Source organism: Somniosus microcephalus, unplaced genomic scaffold, assembly GCF_052327205.1.
Source record: "Somniosus microcephalus isolate GS21.2 unplaced genomic scaffold, FLI_Smic_1.0 unresolved_chr6, whole genome shotgun sequence".
Taxonomy (NCBI): Eukaryota; Metazoa; Chordata; class Chondrichthyes; order Squaliformes; family Somniosidae; genus Somniosus; species Somniosus microcephalus.
In genome coordinates, this window is record NW_028225184.1 from 22188167 (window position 1) to 22204511 (window position 16345).

Here is a 16345-nt window from a genome sequence, read left to right on the forward strand (position 1 = left end):
GACAGGGCTTGATGAACGGCGCAGACACGATGGGCCGAAGGGCCTCTTTCTGTGCTGCATAACTCTTTGACTCTTTGACTCTGTGCCTGCCCCTAACCCTGTCGATACCCCTGTCCCTATCATTATCAATGTTCAATTAGCTGTCCCTATCCCTATCACTATCCCTGTCCCTATCCCTAATCATGTTCAAGTCGTTGTCCCTATCCCTGTCCCTATTCCAATCACTGTTCCTGCCCCTTCCCTGCCCCTGTCCCTCTCCCTATCGCTCTCACTGTCTCTATCTCTGTCCCTTTCCCTCTCCCTATCATTGTCCCTATCCCTGCTCCTGTTGAAATCCCCATCTCTGACCCTCTCCCTATCCCTGTCCCTGTCAATTTCACTTTCCCAGTCACTATTCATCTCCCTTTCTATATCTCAATTCCTGTCCTTGTCGCTATCCATGTCCCTATCGCAGTCCCTATGTCTATCCCAGTCCCTATCCCAGAAGCTATCCCTTTCCCTATCCCTCTCCCTTTCCCTATCACTATCAATCACCCTGTCCCAATCCCTCTCCCTTTCACTAGACCTATCCCTGTCGCTATCCCTATCCCTGTTACTGTCGCTATCGCTAATCATATCACTGTCCCTATTTCATCCCTAGTTTGATCCCTGTCCCAATCCCTGTCCAACTTCTTATCCCTGTCCCACTCCCTGTCCCTGTTAGTCTCCATGTCCATTTACCTGTACCTTTCCCTGTCCCTATCCTTTAGCTATCCCAGTCCATATCGCTCATCCTGTCCCTGTTCATCACACCATCGCTATCCCTCTCCCTATCCCAATCACTATCACTATCCCTATCTCTCTCCCTGTCGCTGTTCCTCTATCTATCACTATCTATGTGCCTGTCACTACCTCTGGCCCTCTTCCTGTTCCTATCCCTGAGCCTAACCCTTTCCCTTTCACTCTCACTATCTCAGTAGCTGGCCCTCTCCCAACCTGTGTCCCTGCCCTTGTCTCTCTCCCTATCCCTATCCCTGACCCAGCCCCTGTCCCTCTCCCTGTCGCTCTCCCTATCCATGCCCCGTCCCTATCCCTTTAACTGTCCCTGTCACTGTCTCTGTCCCTCTCTCTATACATGTCCCTGTCCCTGTCACTTTCCCTGCCCATATCACGGTCCATATCACGCTCACTGTCCCTATCCCTATCCCTATCCCAGTCCCTGTTACTAACCATGTCCATATCCCTCTCGCTGACGCTGTCCCTATCCCCCAAACCTCGCCCTATCACTCTTGCTATCCCTGTCTCTTTCACTATCCCTGTCCATGTCCCTATCCCTGTCCAGCTAACTATCCCTGTCTTTGTAACTGTCCCTATCCCTGTCCTTCTCGCTTTCCCTCTCCCTGTCCCTGTCCCTGTCTCTACCCATGTCTCTATCCCTATGCCTGTCGCTCTCCCTGCCACTATCCCTATTCTTGTACCTATCCCTGTCGCTATCTCTCTCCCCTACCCTATCCCTGTCCCTGTCCCTATCACTGTCCCTATTCCTGTCCCTCCCTCTATCACTGTCCCACACTGGGCCAGTCCACATCCCTATCCCTAACCCTATACCTGCCCCTATCCCTGTCACTCTCTCTCTCCCTATTGCTCTCCCTCTCCCTGTTCCTCTCCCTATCCCTGTCCCAATCACTCACCCTCTCCCTGTCCCTGTCTCTGTCTCTGTCCCTGTCCTAGTTCCTCTCTCTCACCCTCTCCCTCTCCCTCTCCCTTTCACTTTATCTCTCACAATCCCTGTCCTGTCCCTCTCCCTATTACTGTCCCTATCACTCTCCCTACCCCACGGCCTCTCCATCTCCCTGTCCCTGTCACTTTCCCTGTCCATGTCACTCTCCATATCATTGTCCCTTTCCCTCTCCCTTTCCCATTCCCTGTCCCTCTCCCTATGCCTATTCCTGTCGCTATCGCTCTAACTGTCGGTGTCCCTCTCTCTATCCCTGGCCCTGTCCCTATCCGTGTCCCTGCAACTTTCCCTCATCCTATCCCTGTCGCTATCCCTGTCCCTGTCCTATTCTTCTACCTATCCATGTCCTGTAACTGAATCTCTCCCTATCCCTAAGGCTATCCGTTAGCCTATCCATGTCCCCAACACATTCCCTGACCTTATTCCTTTCGAAATCCCTATTCTTTTGACTATCCCTATCCCGTTCCGTATTACTGTCTCTGTCCCAATCACAGTCCTTATTCCTGTCTCTCTCTCTATCACTGTCACTTGCCTATCCCAGTCCCTAACACAGTCCATATCCCTGTCTCAGTCCCTGTCACTATATCTCTCCCTCTCCCTGTCCCCCTCTCCCTCTCCCTCTCCCTCTCCCTATCTTTGTCCCTCTCCCAAGCCTTGTCCCGGTCCGTATCTGTGTCCATTTCCTTATTCATGTGCCTGAACCTATCACTTTCCATTTACACATGCATATCGCTGTCCCTATCCCCGTCCCTGTCCCTGTCCATATCGGTATACCTGCCTCTGTCCCTGAACTTCTCCCTGTCCCTATCCCTGTCCCTATCCCACTCCCTATCCCACTCCCTGTTACAATCCCCCTCACAGTCCCTATCATTATCAGTATCCTTCTCCCTTTCCCTGTCCCTGCAACTGTCACGATCCCTGTCCCAATCCCTGTCACTATCCCTATCACTCTCCCTGTCCCTGTCCCCTTCCCTATCCCAATCCCTAACCCTATCTCTGTCCCTATCCCTGTCACTGTCCTTATCCCTCTCCCTATCCCTGTCCCTGTCGCTGTCCCTCTCACTGTCCCTGTCACTGCCACTGTCTCTCTCCCTATCCCTGTCCATCTCCCAATGCCTGTCCCTATCGCTGTCCATATACGTCTCACTATCAGTATCCCTATCACTCTCCCAGTCCCAATCACTGCCACTCTCATTTTCCCTTTCGATATACCCGCCCCTGTCCCTATCCCCAACCCTGTCTAACCCTGTTGCAACCCTTTTCTCTTTCACTATCCCTGTCCATCTATTTCCCGCTCTCCCTCTCCCCCTCCCTCTCCCTGTAGCTGTCCATATCCCTATCCCTGTCGCTTTCCCTGTGACTATCCGTATTCCTATACCTATCCCTGTCGCTCTCCCTCTCACCTTCCCTAGCCCTGTCCCTATCCCTATCACAGTACCTATTCCTGTCCCTCAATCTATCACAGTCCCCACCCTAGGGCAGGCCACATCCCTGTCCCTATACCTGTCCCTGTCCCTGCCCCTGTCACTCTCACTCGCTGTATCGCTCTCCCTCTCCCTATTCCTCTCCATATCCCTCTCCCTATCACTCACTCTCTCCCTGTCCCTGTCCCTGTCTCTGTCTCTATCCCAGTCATTGGTCCTCTCCCTCTCCCTGTCCCTCTCCCTCGCCCTGTCGCCTTACCTCTCACATTCCCTGTCCATGTCCCTCTCCCTATCCCTGTCACTGTCCCTATCACTCTTCATATCCCACGGCCTCTCCCTCTCGCTGTCCCTGTCACTTTCCCTGTCCCTGTCCCTCTCCAATTCATTGTCACTTTCCCTGTCACTGTCTCATTCCCTGTCCCTCTCCCTATTCGTAATCCTGTCCCTATCGCTCTCCCTGTCCCTGCCCCTGTCACTCTCACTCGCTGTATCGCTCTCCCTCTCCCTATTCCTCTCCATATCCCTCTCCCTATCACTCACTCTCTCCCTGTCCCTGTCCCTGTCTCTGTCTCTATCCCAGTCATTGGTCCTCTCCCTCTCCCTGTCCCTCTCCCTCGCCCTGTCGCCTTACCTCTCACATTCCCTGTCCATGTCCCTCTCCCTATCCCTGTCACTGTCCCTATCACTCTTCATATCCCACGGCCTCTCCCTCTCGCTGTCCCTGTCACTTTCCCTGTCCCTGTCCCTCTCCAATTCATTGTCACTTTCCCTGTCACTGTCTCATTCCCTGTCCCTCTCCCTATTCGTAATCCTGTCCCTATCGCTCTCCCTGTCGCTGTCCCTCTCTCTATCCCTGTCCCTGTCCCAATCACTCTTCCTAGCCCGGTCACTGTTGCTCTCCCTATCAATATCCCTGTCCCTGTCCCTAGCCATGTCCCTGTAACTGTCTCTCTGCATATCCCTGTCGCTATCCCTTTCCCCATCCCTGTCCCTAACCCTTTCCCTGGCCTTATTTTTTTCCAAATCCCTATCCTTGTGACTATCCCTATCCCCTTCCCTATTACTGTCGCTGACCCCATCACTATCCCAGTCCTTATTCCTGTCTCTGTCGCTATCACTTTCCCTTCCCTATCCCAGTCCCTAAACCAGTCCCTATCCCTATCCCTGTCCCTATTACTAGCTCCCTCCCTCACCCTCTCCCCTTTCTCTCCTTCTCCCTATATTTGTCTATCTCCCTAGGATTGACCCGGTATCTATCTCTGTCCATTTCATTATTCGTGTGCCTGACGCTATCCCTTTCCATTTCCACGTGCATATCTTTGTCCCGATCCCCATCCCTCTTGCTGTCCCCATCAATATCCCTGCCTCTGTCCCTGTCCCATACCCTCTTCCTGTCTGTATCCCTATTGCTATCATGGTCGCTTTCACTGTCCCTCACACCTTCCCTATCCCTGCCCCTGTCACTATCCCAGTCGCTATTCCTGTCCCTGTCGCCGTCACTGTCTCTCTCCCTCTCCCTCTCCCACTCCCTGACTCTTTCCCTGTCCCTCCATATCGTTGGCCCTTTCCCTAACCATGTCCCTTTCCCTATTCCTGTCCTTTTCCCATCCGTGTCCCTTTCCATTTTCCCATCCATATCCCTGTCCCTATTCACGTCCCTGTCACTATCCCTGTATCTGTCCTGGTCCATGTCCCTGTCCCTCTCCCTTTCCCTGACCCTGTCCCTCTCCCTATCCCTCTCCCTATCCATCTCTCTATCCCTATACCAACCCTGATCCCTGTCCCTGTCCCTGTCTCTCTCCCTCTTCCTGTCCCAGTCCCTATCGCTATACATATCACTGTCCCTATTCATCTCCTTCCCCATGACCCTGGACAAGCAGCAGCAGCGTTCAGTGGGGTTTGCAAGAATAGCGGGCTTCCCCATGGTGCAGGGCGCCATTGACTGCATGCATGCGGCTTTGCGGGCACCTCTTGAGCATGCCGAGGATTACCGCAACCGGAAGGGCTACCATTCCCACAATGTACAGCTGGTGTGTGACAACAGGCAGCGCATCCTAGCAGTCAATGCCCGCTTTCCAGGCAGCAGCCACGATGCCTTTATCCTGCGACAGACAACTGTGGCTGACATGTTCCAGGCACAGCCTCCCCCAAGAGGATGGCTTATCGGGGACAAAGGCTGTGCTTTGTGTACCTGGCTCATGACCCCGCTCCGCGCGCCCACGACCCCTGCTGAAGAGGCATACAACGAGAGCCATCAAGCGACGAGGAGCCTCATAGAACAAACAATCAGAGTGCTGAAGCAACGGTTCCGCTGTCTCGACCGCTCCGGGGGAGCCCTCCAGTATTCGCAGGATCGAGTCTCCCAATTCGTCGTCGTTTGCTGCATGCTGCACAACCTGGCTATCCGCAGGACTCAGGCACTGCCACCTCACGTTGGACCACCACCTCAGGAGGAGGAGCAGGAGGAGCATGAGGACGACGAGGACGAGAAGTACCAGCCCAGGAGGGACGCACAAGGTCCAAGGGCCGCCCATCGTCGGCTTATTGAACGTCACTTCTAGGCCCCCTGTCAGGGAATGGCTTGTGCCAATGAAAGAACATGATTGCAGCCGCTCCGCAAGCCCTCAGCCGGTTAAGGCAACAAACACTTCAAAGATCAAAAATGGACAATGTGAATAAATAAAATGCTTTATTGCACAAACTCTGGGCCCTTCCCACATGAAAACCAAAAACTGAGGAAACCCCCAAAAAACACTCAAACACATTACTCGCTCCCACAACCTGGGGAGGATTAACAAAATAGGGCAACTTAAATGGCCATCATTCTCGGCCTTCGTCCAACACAAACATCACATCATCGGCCTTCAAAAAACGAACATCCAATTCTCGGCCTCAAGAAACAAACACAAATGGCCACACGTTCGACTATTTGGCCCGCTAGGGCGATGCCTTGGCCATCTTTGGGTGGCCCCTGCCCGCCCTGCTGCTCCACCTCAAAGTAAGGCCATTGCCTGCTGCAAGGCTGGGGGTAGGCTCCTGAGGGGCACATGTCGTGACGGCAGATGCCCTTGGGGGTCGGCCTAGTCGAGGTCTGGTCGTCGAGCGGCCGGCTGTTGATTGCTGCAGCTGTGGCTGGCCAGCATCAGTCACTGCAGCAGCTCCTGGCAGCTCCACTGGGGGAGTGGCAGTGGCGGCTGGAGGAATGGCGGCAAGCTGGCGGATGGCAGGCGCTCGCTGGTTGCCTGAGACACTGGCACTCGCCCGGGCCAGCACTGCAGCATGCGCACCAATCTGCCGAGGGACAGACCGATGTGCTGCTGCAGTGCGCCGGGTGCCCTGGTGATGACTGGCTGACACAGCGAATGTGGCAGCAGTGAGTGCCCGTGTTGACCTGTTCACTGACCGCAGCAGAGCAGCCAGTGACTGGACGGCACCACTAATCACCTGGCCAGTCGCTGAAAGATCTGCCCGGTATTCCACCTGACTGGTGGCCTCTAAGGGCCCGAACTCGGCCACACTCCGAGAGAGGGAATCGATGGACTCAGGCAACCGTGCCACTGCCGCCATGAGCTCCGTGTGCCGGCGCTCCGAGTCCGCGGACCAATCTTCGAGGCGTTCCATCTCCTCGGCGAAGAGCATCTCCTGACTGGATGCCGGACTCTCCCTCTGGGGAGAAGGCCGCCGAGCTGGCCGACCCTTCCTGCATTGCTGGAGGCCGCTGGGCCCAGCAATTGGACTCCCCTCCGACGCATCCCCCCTCTGGGGAGAAGGCCGCCAACTTCCACCCCCTCCCGCCTTTCTGCAGCATGCAGGTCCCAGGAGCTCCCCTCCCCTTCGACACTTCCGCCACGCTGCCCTCCAGGGAAGACGTGTCCCCTACATTGTCCTGGGTGGCTGCGGCTGAGGATTCCCCTGATGGGCCACCTTCCTCTTGCTCCTCCTCCTGCTCCTCCTCGGAGGGTCTGTCACTGGCAAGTTGAGGGACCTCCTCTTGACCATCTGAAAGCAGGAAGGCACAAGAGTAGCTTTAGAGTGAGGAGAGGGCATCAGTGCGGGATGCATGAGTGGTGGCATTCAGCGCATTGGTCGGACAGTGGCAAAGGATGTTGATCTGATGCACAAGTGGGACGAGACAGGTGCAAAAGGTGATGTCCTTACCATTGCTTCCCAGAACAGGGTCGGCATCTCCACATGCAGTGGGCCCAATCACCCGGCCACCCATGAGGCGCTCCACGCAATGTTGCAGGTCGGTGAGTGGCTGGATATGTGGTCGTCCTCCCCCGGTCGCAGTCCGGCTCTTGCGATTATTCGACAGCTTGGCCTGCAAGAGAAAGGACGGCCTCTAAGTACAGTGTGTCGCTGTGATCTTGTGTGCACTGCCTCCCATGGTGGAAAACCTGGCCAGTGTGTCGCCATGATCTGGTGTGCACTGCCTCCCATGGTGGAATAGCCTGGCCAGTGTGTCGCCATGATCTGGTGTGCACTGCCTTCCATGGTGGAATAGCTTGGCCAGTGTGTTCAGTGCAGAATGTGCAATTGATGCTCATGCCTGTGCCATAGCTGCTGGATGAATGCTGGCCATTAGAGCTTTCAGGTCCCTTTGCCCATAATGTGAGGTGCACATGCAAGGATGAGGAGGTCATTGGAAAGGGTACTCACCCTGACAATGCGTGTGAGGTCATTTAACTTTTTGCAGCATTGGGCACCGGTCCTGGGGACGTCGCTGTTGGCTGACAGCTTGCTGGCGACATGCCTCCAGGCTCTCCTGTAGACGTGGACCGTCACCTTCTTGCCATTGTCCGGGTACAAAACATGGTGACTCTTCTCCACAGCAGCAAGCAGCACACTCAGATCACGCTCTGAGAAGCACTGCGCACGTTCACGGGCCTTCTCCATGTCTTCAGGCGCTATTTGGGTCCAGCAGCAGTGTTCAGGCCTAGCTGGAGGGCTCCACTATCCAGGGCGTGGCAGCAGACACAGTCGACCCTTCCCCCTTAAGAGCTGGCCGGCGCCAGGGTGTCTGCTGTCAGTCACGAGATGGCCGCACCTGCGCTGCGCCCGGCCTCGGCGCTTTTCGATCACCACCTCCGGCTTAGCGCCCAAAGAGAGGCGTCCAACAGCAGTTTTAGTGCTCGCCCGAACTAGTAGGGCGAAGCTAATGAATATCGGAGAAGTGGCCTAGATTTGGCGGCGGCCGCAAACTTTAGCGGACGCCCCACTTTAGTGCCCCAAAAGTGGCGTCAATGAATTTCTAGGCCATAGACTTTAACAAGTTGGCTTTTAATCACTAAGATCAGAGCTATCACTAAGATCAGAGCTAACAACTCAACACACTGACTGGCTCAGAGGAATGAGCCATACAGGTTAGTCAGGAAAGAGGAAGTGAAACCATACACCGTGTCGGGGAGGGTAATATACATGACTGCAAAACGAATACAGGCAAGAACGAATACAGGCAAGAACAAACAGATTTCATTACATTCAGAATGTGTGCTTTTGTAGAATCTTACAGCACAGAAGGAGGCCATTCGGCCCATCGGCCATGTACCGGCTCTTTGCAAGTGCTATCAAATTAATTGCACTCCCCAGCGATTCCCCATATGCCTGTAAACATCTCCACTTCAAGCGTTTATACAATTCACTTTTGAAAGTTAGTATTGAATCTGCTGCAACCCTCATTTTAGGCAGAGCATTCGAGATCATCATAACTCGCTGCATATTATTTTTCTCCTCATCTCACATCTGCTCCTTTTGCCAATCAACTTATATCTGTTTCCCCTGGTTAATGACTCTCCTGGCACTCGATACAATGTCTCCTTATTCACTCGATCAAAACCTTTCATGATTTTGAACAACTCTATTAAATTTCTCCTTAACCTTCTCTGCTCTAAGGGGAACAAGCCCTTTCCTACAACTGCTGTATACTGTTGGCAGCTGCTGCCAGGCTAGATTCATTTGAGATAACCATGTCTACATGCGGCCGAACACGTGGGCCTTAAAGGATGAGACTCCTGTAACTCCCTATCTTATAGCGCTGTGGAAGCACTTTCACCACACGGTCTGCCGTGGTTCAATTATAAAGCCCACCATCATCCTCTCAAGGGCAACTCGGTATTGGCAATAAATGTGGCTTTGTCAGTGAGATACACATCCCGTGAATGAATTAATAAGAACACTCTTGTCTTGTTTCACTTCTGAGGCATGGGTGCTGCATCAACCATTGTGTGAAGGTCGGTACTGCTGGGCTGGTTTTGGACCTAAATCACAGAGATGGGAAGACATAGGCGTTATTCCTTGTTACAACAGCCCCACAACCTGATGTAAATCCAGGTTCCAGAGGTAAAGTGGAGTTTCTAATGCACAGTGAAACCCCGCCCAATCTGTGCTATATTTAACCCCAGTCCCTCAATGATAGGACAGCAGGTTTCATACTTTGACCAACATTCCCCACAGACTGCTTTACGTCCAGGATACACAATGTCAATGGGCAGATAGTCACTGTCATTGTTCCGGTGCAGGGATCATTTACTGTTGCTCAGTTTGCACCGGAATGCCGAACCTACTCAATCTCTATCTTGCAAAGGGCTGGAAATGGGTCCAATCATGACCAATTTAGCAGATAGACGCCTGAGTCACAGGTGCATTCAGGTCACCAAGAAACATGTCAGGGTATTTTAATAGCTGACCGTGGCACCCACCTGAAATGAACTCAGGACTCAAGATTGAAATTCGGCTTTTGTATCGAAATGATGACCCATTTGTTAAACTAATTCAGACGACTCGATAGGTGCACAATCTAAACTCCAGCTCTCGCTTCAGGCTCTCCTGCAAGCTAACAGGCAGGTGACGTTTGTCTCAACTCACCATAATATGGAGGGGAACTCACTTTGAAGCAGATGAAGATGGTTGGGCCTAAAGCATTGCTCCGGGGAACGCCTGCAACGATGTCCAAGTGACTCTCTCTTGTCGGAGATGGTCGTTTTCTGGCTCTTGTGTGACGTGACTGTTGTCTGTGTCTGCATTCATGCGGAAAATAAGTACATAGAAATAGCAGTAGGCCATTCAGCTGCTCGAGCATGCTCCAGCATTTAACTAGATCGTTGCTGATCTGCATTTTAACTCCAACTACCCACCCTGGCCCCATTACCATTAATACAATTGCCTAACAAATATTTATCAATCTCTGTTGCAAATGTTTAATTGGCCCCTAGCCTCAAGGCCAGCCTGCTGGCATCAGGTGTAACAGTCTGAAAACCTTGCACCTCTTGACACACGGAACCAAATCCATCCCAGTGAGAGGTCGCTGTCACAGAGCTTTTGGATCATTGTTGTTGTGCACAGACAGAGCCAAATGTGGATAAGAAAACCCGTTATCAGATTTCTATGTTAAACACACATTTACACATCCCTGGCTACCTTTCTTGCCAATGAGATGCATAATCAATTTCCAATTAATTTGAGAAAAAGTGGGATTTGGTAAGTATATTCCAAGAATCAGCAAAATTCGAAAGGAACATAGAAACAGGAAAAGGCCATTCCAACCCTCGAGCATATTCCACCATTCAATTAAATCATGGCTGATCTGTACCTCAATATTTATCTGCTTTCGATTAAAAGCCCTTGATATGGGAGCAAATTATTTTGTCACTGAATATCAACCCATCTCCCGTTTGACATTGTTTCAGAATATATCCTTGGGGACAATGGATCTAATCTAACCTGAAGAGAGAACAAATCAGAGTGTGTTGTATTCAGTGCCATTCCTGTGGAACCTGGATTCAAAGCCAGCGTTGCAAGGGTAGGCTGTCGTGAGTTAGCCACTGTCCTTTCATCTATAAGAGGAAAATTAAAATATAGCGCAGGAAGAGCTGGCAGTCACTGTGTGTTCAACACGGTCCTGTTACATTTTGAATCTGCAATTAGGCAGGTCCAGGGGGCTCGTGTTTCACATTCTCAAAGATCCGTGGGAACAACATCATTGTCCGTAAACTTTGTCATCGTTTGACAGTGTATCTTTAAAAACTTGAGCCCTGGGTAACAATCCACACCAGGGAAACCAGCTGTTAGTATATTTTAGGCGCTGCCTGTTTGTTTATAGAGTGTGAGGTTAAAACTAACACTCAAGGCATTACTGGGTGCTGGAGTCTTAAATACTAGCCTTCTACATCTAACAGCTCAATTCCTGTCCTTGCACCTATGGGACGTGTGGCAATGTGCAGTCCAGGGGTGGTGGGTACTCCGAGTGTGGTACACACTGTCTTTGCATTTGCAGCACTTCGCCTCACGTCTAGATCAGGGGTGTCACTGTGTGCCGGATATTGCCATTTTTCCTCTCGAGCCTCAATTCAACCAGTTCTGAAGGCACCAGATGTCAAAGTTCGTGCACCCTGGATTCAAAGCCAGCCCTGCACAGTTACGTCTAGTAGAGATATTACAGCACTGAATAAGGCCATTCGGCCCATCGAATCCGTGCCGGCTCTCTGTAGAGCCGTCCAGTCAGTCCCATTTCCCCGCTCTATCCCCGTAGCCCTGCAAGTTTATATCCCTCAAGTGCCTATCCAGTCTCCCCTTGAAATCATTGCGTGTCTCCGCTTCCACCACATCCGCCAGTAGCGAGTTCCAGGTCCTCACCACTCGCTGCATACAAAAGTTTTCCCTCACATACCCCCGTATCTCTTGCCAAAAACATCAAATCTGTGTCCCCGTGGCCTTGTACCATCAACTCATGGGAACAGCAGCCTTTCCCTGTCTAGCCTATTCCAGCTCCTTTGCTCTAATCAAAACAAATCCAGCTTTTCCAACCTGCTCTTGTAGCTAAGATCTCTGATCCGCAGAACCATTCTGGGAAATCTCATCTGCACGTTCTCAAGGGACTTCACATTCTTCCAAAAGTGTTTTGACCAGAGCTGGACGCAATGCACCAGTTGATTCCTAAACTGCGCTTTATTAAGTTTCAGCATAACTTCACTAGTTTTGTACTCACTACCTCTATTTATGAAGCCCAAGTTACCATTTGTTTTTTAACCACTCTCTCAGTATATCCTTCCAACTTCAGGGGCAACCAGGTCGAGTAGATTTCTCCCTCATGTTGATGTTCTCACCACATGCCACAGGGTCAGTCTGGCCATTATATACTTCGGGACTCAGCCAGCTCAGTCAGTTGTGTTACCAGCCAGCCACTCTTGGTGATGGGAATTGATGTCCCCCAACCACAGTATATTCTGTGCCCGTGCTACCCTCAGTTCTTCTTCCAAGTGGTATTCGACATGGAGGAGTATTGATCCTTTGACTTGGGAAGGGCAATAGGTGCTAATCAGCAGCAGGTTTCGTCGCCCATGTTTGATCTGATGCGTTCAGATTTCATATCACTGTGCTGCCATCTCTGGTGTGCCTGTTCCACCGGTGGGCAGGACTTACGAAGGGATGATGATGGAGAATTCGGGACATTAGCTTTTAGGTTTGATTCTGTTATTATGACAATATCAGGCAGTTGTTTGACGCGACAGCTCTACTGAATTTTGCATAATTCCCCAGATGTTAGTGAGGAGAACGTTGCAGGATCAGTTGAGTTTGGTGTGCTTATATCGTGTCTGCAACTTATGCCTCGGTCGATGCCGGGTGGTAATTATGGAGTTATTCTTACTATAATCTTTGTAGCTGTTTGATATACTGATTGCCTTGCTAAGCCATTTCATATTGCATTTGAGAATCAACGACATTGCTTTGGGTCTGGAGTCACATATATGCCAGTGCGGGTAAGGACAGCAGGTTTCTTTCCATAAAGGACATTAGTGAGCCAGCTGGGTTTCTACAAAAGTCTGATAGTTTCACGGTCATCATTAATGAAACGAGCTCTTTCGTGGACATTAGAATTGTGAAACAAAAGCAGTACATATCGGTCTGATAAATTACATGAGGTATTGGTGAGATTCATGTGGTCTTGTGTTGTAGCTTCACCTTTAGCTACCTAGCCTCAATCCACTTACTTGTGGAAGGTGGAAGATGAACAAAGTTTCAGCACACAAAAAGTGAGAAATAACAGGATAGCAGTACAGAGAGAAAAATACATTCAACTTTAATTCAGGGTGATCCAGAATATCACTGAGGAAAAAAAACAATGATGCCGAACATGGCGGGTGCCCAGCAGATTCCTCGTGAAACACCGGTGAGTGTTGTTAGAAGTCTCCGTGTGAGAGGTTGCTGGACTGTGTTCTCTCACTAACGGTTCTTAGCGCAGATCAAGGACAGGGAGAATGGGGAGTCTGTGTGTGCCAGTCACTGCTCTCTGATATCTGGGATCTGGCTCCAAAATAAGTCTTTGCACCTGATATTCCAGTTAGTTGCATTCCATCATTTTACCTATCGAACTTGGATTTCACGACAAGAAGTTGCCAGGTATCATGTTTATTCTATTATCCAATTATCTCTGCCGAAAATAACTTGTGTGTGGATGTCAGATCAGGACAAGACCAAAGGGACTGTAAGTATTCCCGTAATGAAATTTTGTCCAATATTAAAAGCGTGCTCTCATCCCTCAGGAGATATACCAGATGGAGCACAGTGCCCCAGGCTGAATCATTAGGATCAGGTGCTTGAGGGAGGAAAGGGGAAACTGAGTTGAATTGAAGCACTCGAGTCTATTCAGTCACAGAGTTAAATGGAACTTCGATGTTGTATTGATTCATCCATCACAAGGATATATTTGCATATCTCCATTCATGAATGAACCGCATCTCTAATATCATGTTCCAAGTAAGATGAGAACAAAGAGACTTTAAAGAAAGGCTTGCTGTGCCGTTACAGGGGTCTCAATAATTAATGCAAATGGCCTGTACTGAATGTGTTATCACTTTAACCCACAGCACCCTTCAGGTTCGACACTTGCGTCCTGCATTTGGGAGCTATTTCAAATCAAGACCTTAGAAGGGAATTGCCATGTGTACTGGAGTTCACCTGCGATGCCTGCCTCAGAGAGAACACAGAGGCGTTACTTGTCATAGTGCCTTAGTCATTTTTTTCAACTCTGGGACCTCCGGCCAGCCCACCTCTCCGAGGACACGGGTGTCAGAGTGAGTCAGAGACAATCCTTTCACCTAAAACACCTACTTTCAAATTCAGGATGATCGTAACTGGACACCACAGAGCATGAAAGGCTGGACAGTGACCTTTGGGAACTGGTTTCTCATTCATTCCAGGTCCGACTGTGTGTTGCAGTGTGTAAGACATTGCCCTTTCAGATCATTGTTCTGAGTTCAACCACAAGGTGCTCCCTGCCGTCTTTTCTGCTCTGGTTCAAACTCACCATAATGGACCCCGGTGTGACAGTGTATCAGAATGTGTGCTTTTGTAGAACCTTAGGCCTAGAAATTCAGCATAGCCACTTTTGGGGCGGAAAAGTCGGGCGGCCGGTAAAGTTTGCGCCCGGCGCAAAGTCGAGGCCACTTCGCCGATATTCAGTAGCTTCGCCCTAAGAGTTTGCTCGAGCGCTAAAACTGGCGTTACACAACTATCTTTAGGCGCAAAGCCGGCGGTGCTGAGCTAAACCGCCGAGGCCGGGCGCAGCGCAGGTGCGGTCATTTCTTGATTGACAGCAGACACCCTGGCGCCAGCCAGCTCTTAAAGGGGGAAGGGTCGAGTTCATCTGCTGCCACGCCCTGGACACTGCAGCCCTCCAGCTAGGCCTAAACACTGCTGCTGAACAGAAATAGCGCCGGGAAAGATGCAGAAGGCCCGTGAACGAGCGCAGCGCTTCACTGGCCATGATTTGAGGGTGCTGGTTAGTGCTTTGGAGAGGAGACGCAAACTCTTGTTCCCAGACAGTGGCAAGGAGCCTGCCACCAGCGTCTACAGGAAAGCCTGGAGGGAGGTCGCCCACAGGGTCACATCCAACAGCGAGGTCCCCAGGACTGGTGTCCAATGCCGGAAAAGATCAATGACCTCACAAGGATTGTCAGGGTGAGTCCCCTTTCCAGTGTCCCCCTCATCCTTGCATGTGCACCTCACATTATGGGCAAAGGGACCTAAAAGCCCTAATGGCCAGCCCTCATCCAGCAGCTATGGGACTGGCATGAACATCAATTGCACATTCTGCACTTTACACACTGGCCAAGCTATTCGACCATGGGAGGCAGTGCACACAAGATCAGGGCACCACACTGGCCAAGCTAATCGACCATGGGATGCAGTGCACACAAGATCTGGGCACCACACTGTACTGAGAGGCCGTCCTTTCTCTTGCAGGCCAAGCTGGCACACAATCAGAAGAGCCGGACTGCGACCGGGGGAGGCCGTCCCCAGATCCAGCTGCTCAGTGACCTTGAAGAGCACGTGGGTCGCCTCATGGGTGCTCGGGTGATTGGCCCCATTGCATCTGGAGATGCCGACCCTGTTCTGGGCACCAATGGTAAGGACATCACCTTTTGGACCTCTCTCGTCCCACTTGCGCTTCAGATCTACATCCTTTGCCACTGTCCGACCAATGCGCTGAATGCCTCCCTCGCTGATGCCCTCTCCTCACTCTAATGCTACTCTTGTGCCTTCCTGCTTTCAGATGGTGAGGAGGATGTCCGTGAAGCTGCCAGTGACAGCCCCTCGGAAGAGGAGGAGGAGGAGCAGGAAGAGGAAGAGCAAGGCGGCCCATCAGGGGAACCCTCAGCCGCGCCAGGGTATGCCAATGGAGGGGACACGTCTTCCCTGGAGAACAGCCAGGGGGAAGTGTCGCAGGGGAGTGTAGCTCCTGTGCCCAGTGTCGTGCAGCAATGCGGGAAGGGTCGGCCAGCTCGGCGGCCTTCTTCCCAGAGGGGGGAAGGGTCGCAGGGGAGTGTAGTTGCTGGGCCCAGTGGCATCCAGCAACGCGGGAAGGGCCGGCCAGCTCGGCAGCCTTCTCCACAGAGGGAGAGTCCGGCCTGCATTCCGGAGACGGTCCTCGCCAAGGAGGTGCTGAACCCGCCGGTTTTAAGTGCCGCCGGTCGCGCTGCTGCTCTCCCACAGCTCCAAGCTGTCTCTCTCTCTCTCTCTCTCACACTCCCACTCTCTCTCTCTCTCACACACTCTCTCTCTTCACACACACACTCTCTCTCTCAAACTCCCAGTCTCTCTCTCTCTCTCTCACTCCCAGTCTCCCTCTCTCTCTCACATTCCCACTCCCAGTCTCTCTCTCTCTCTCACACTCCCAGTCTCTTTCTCTCTTACATTCCCAGTTTCT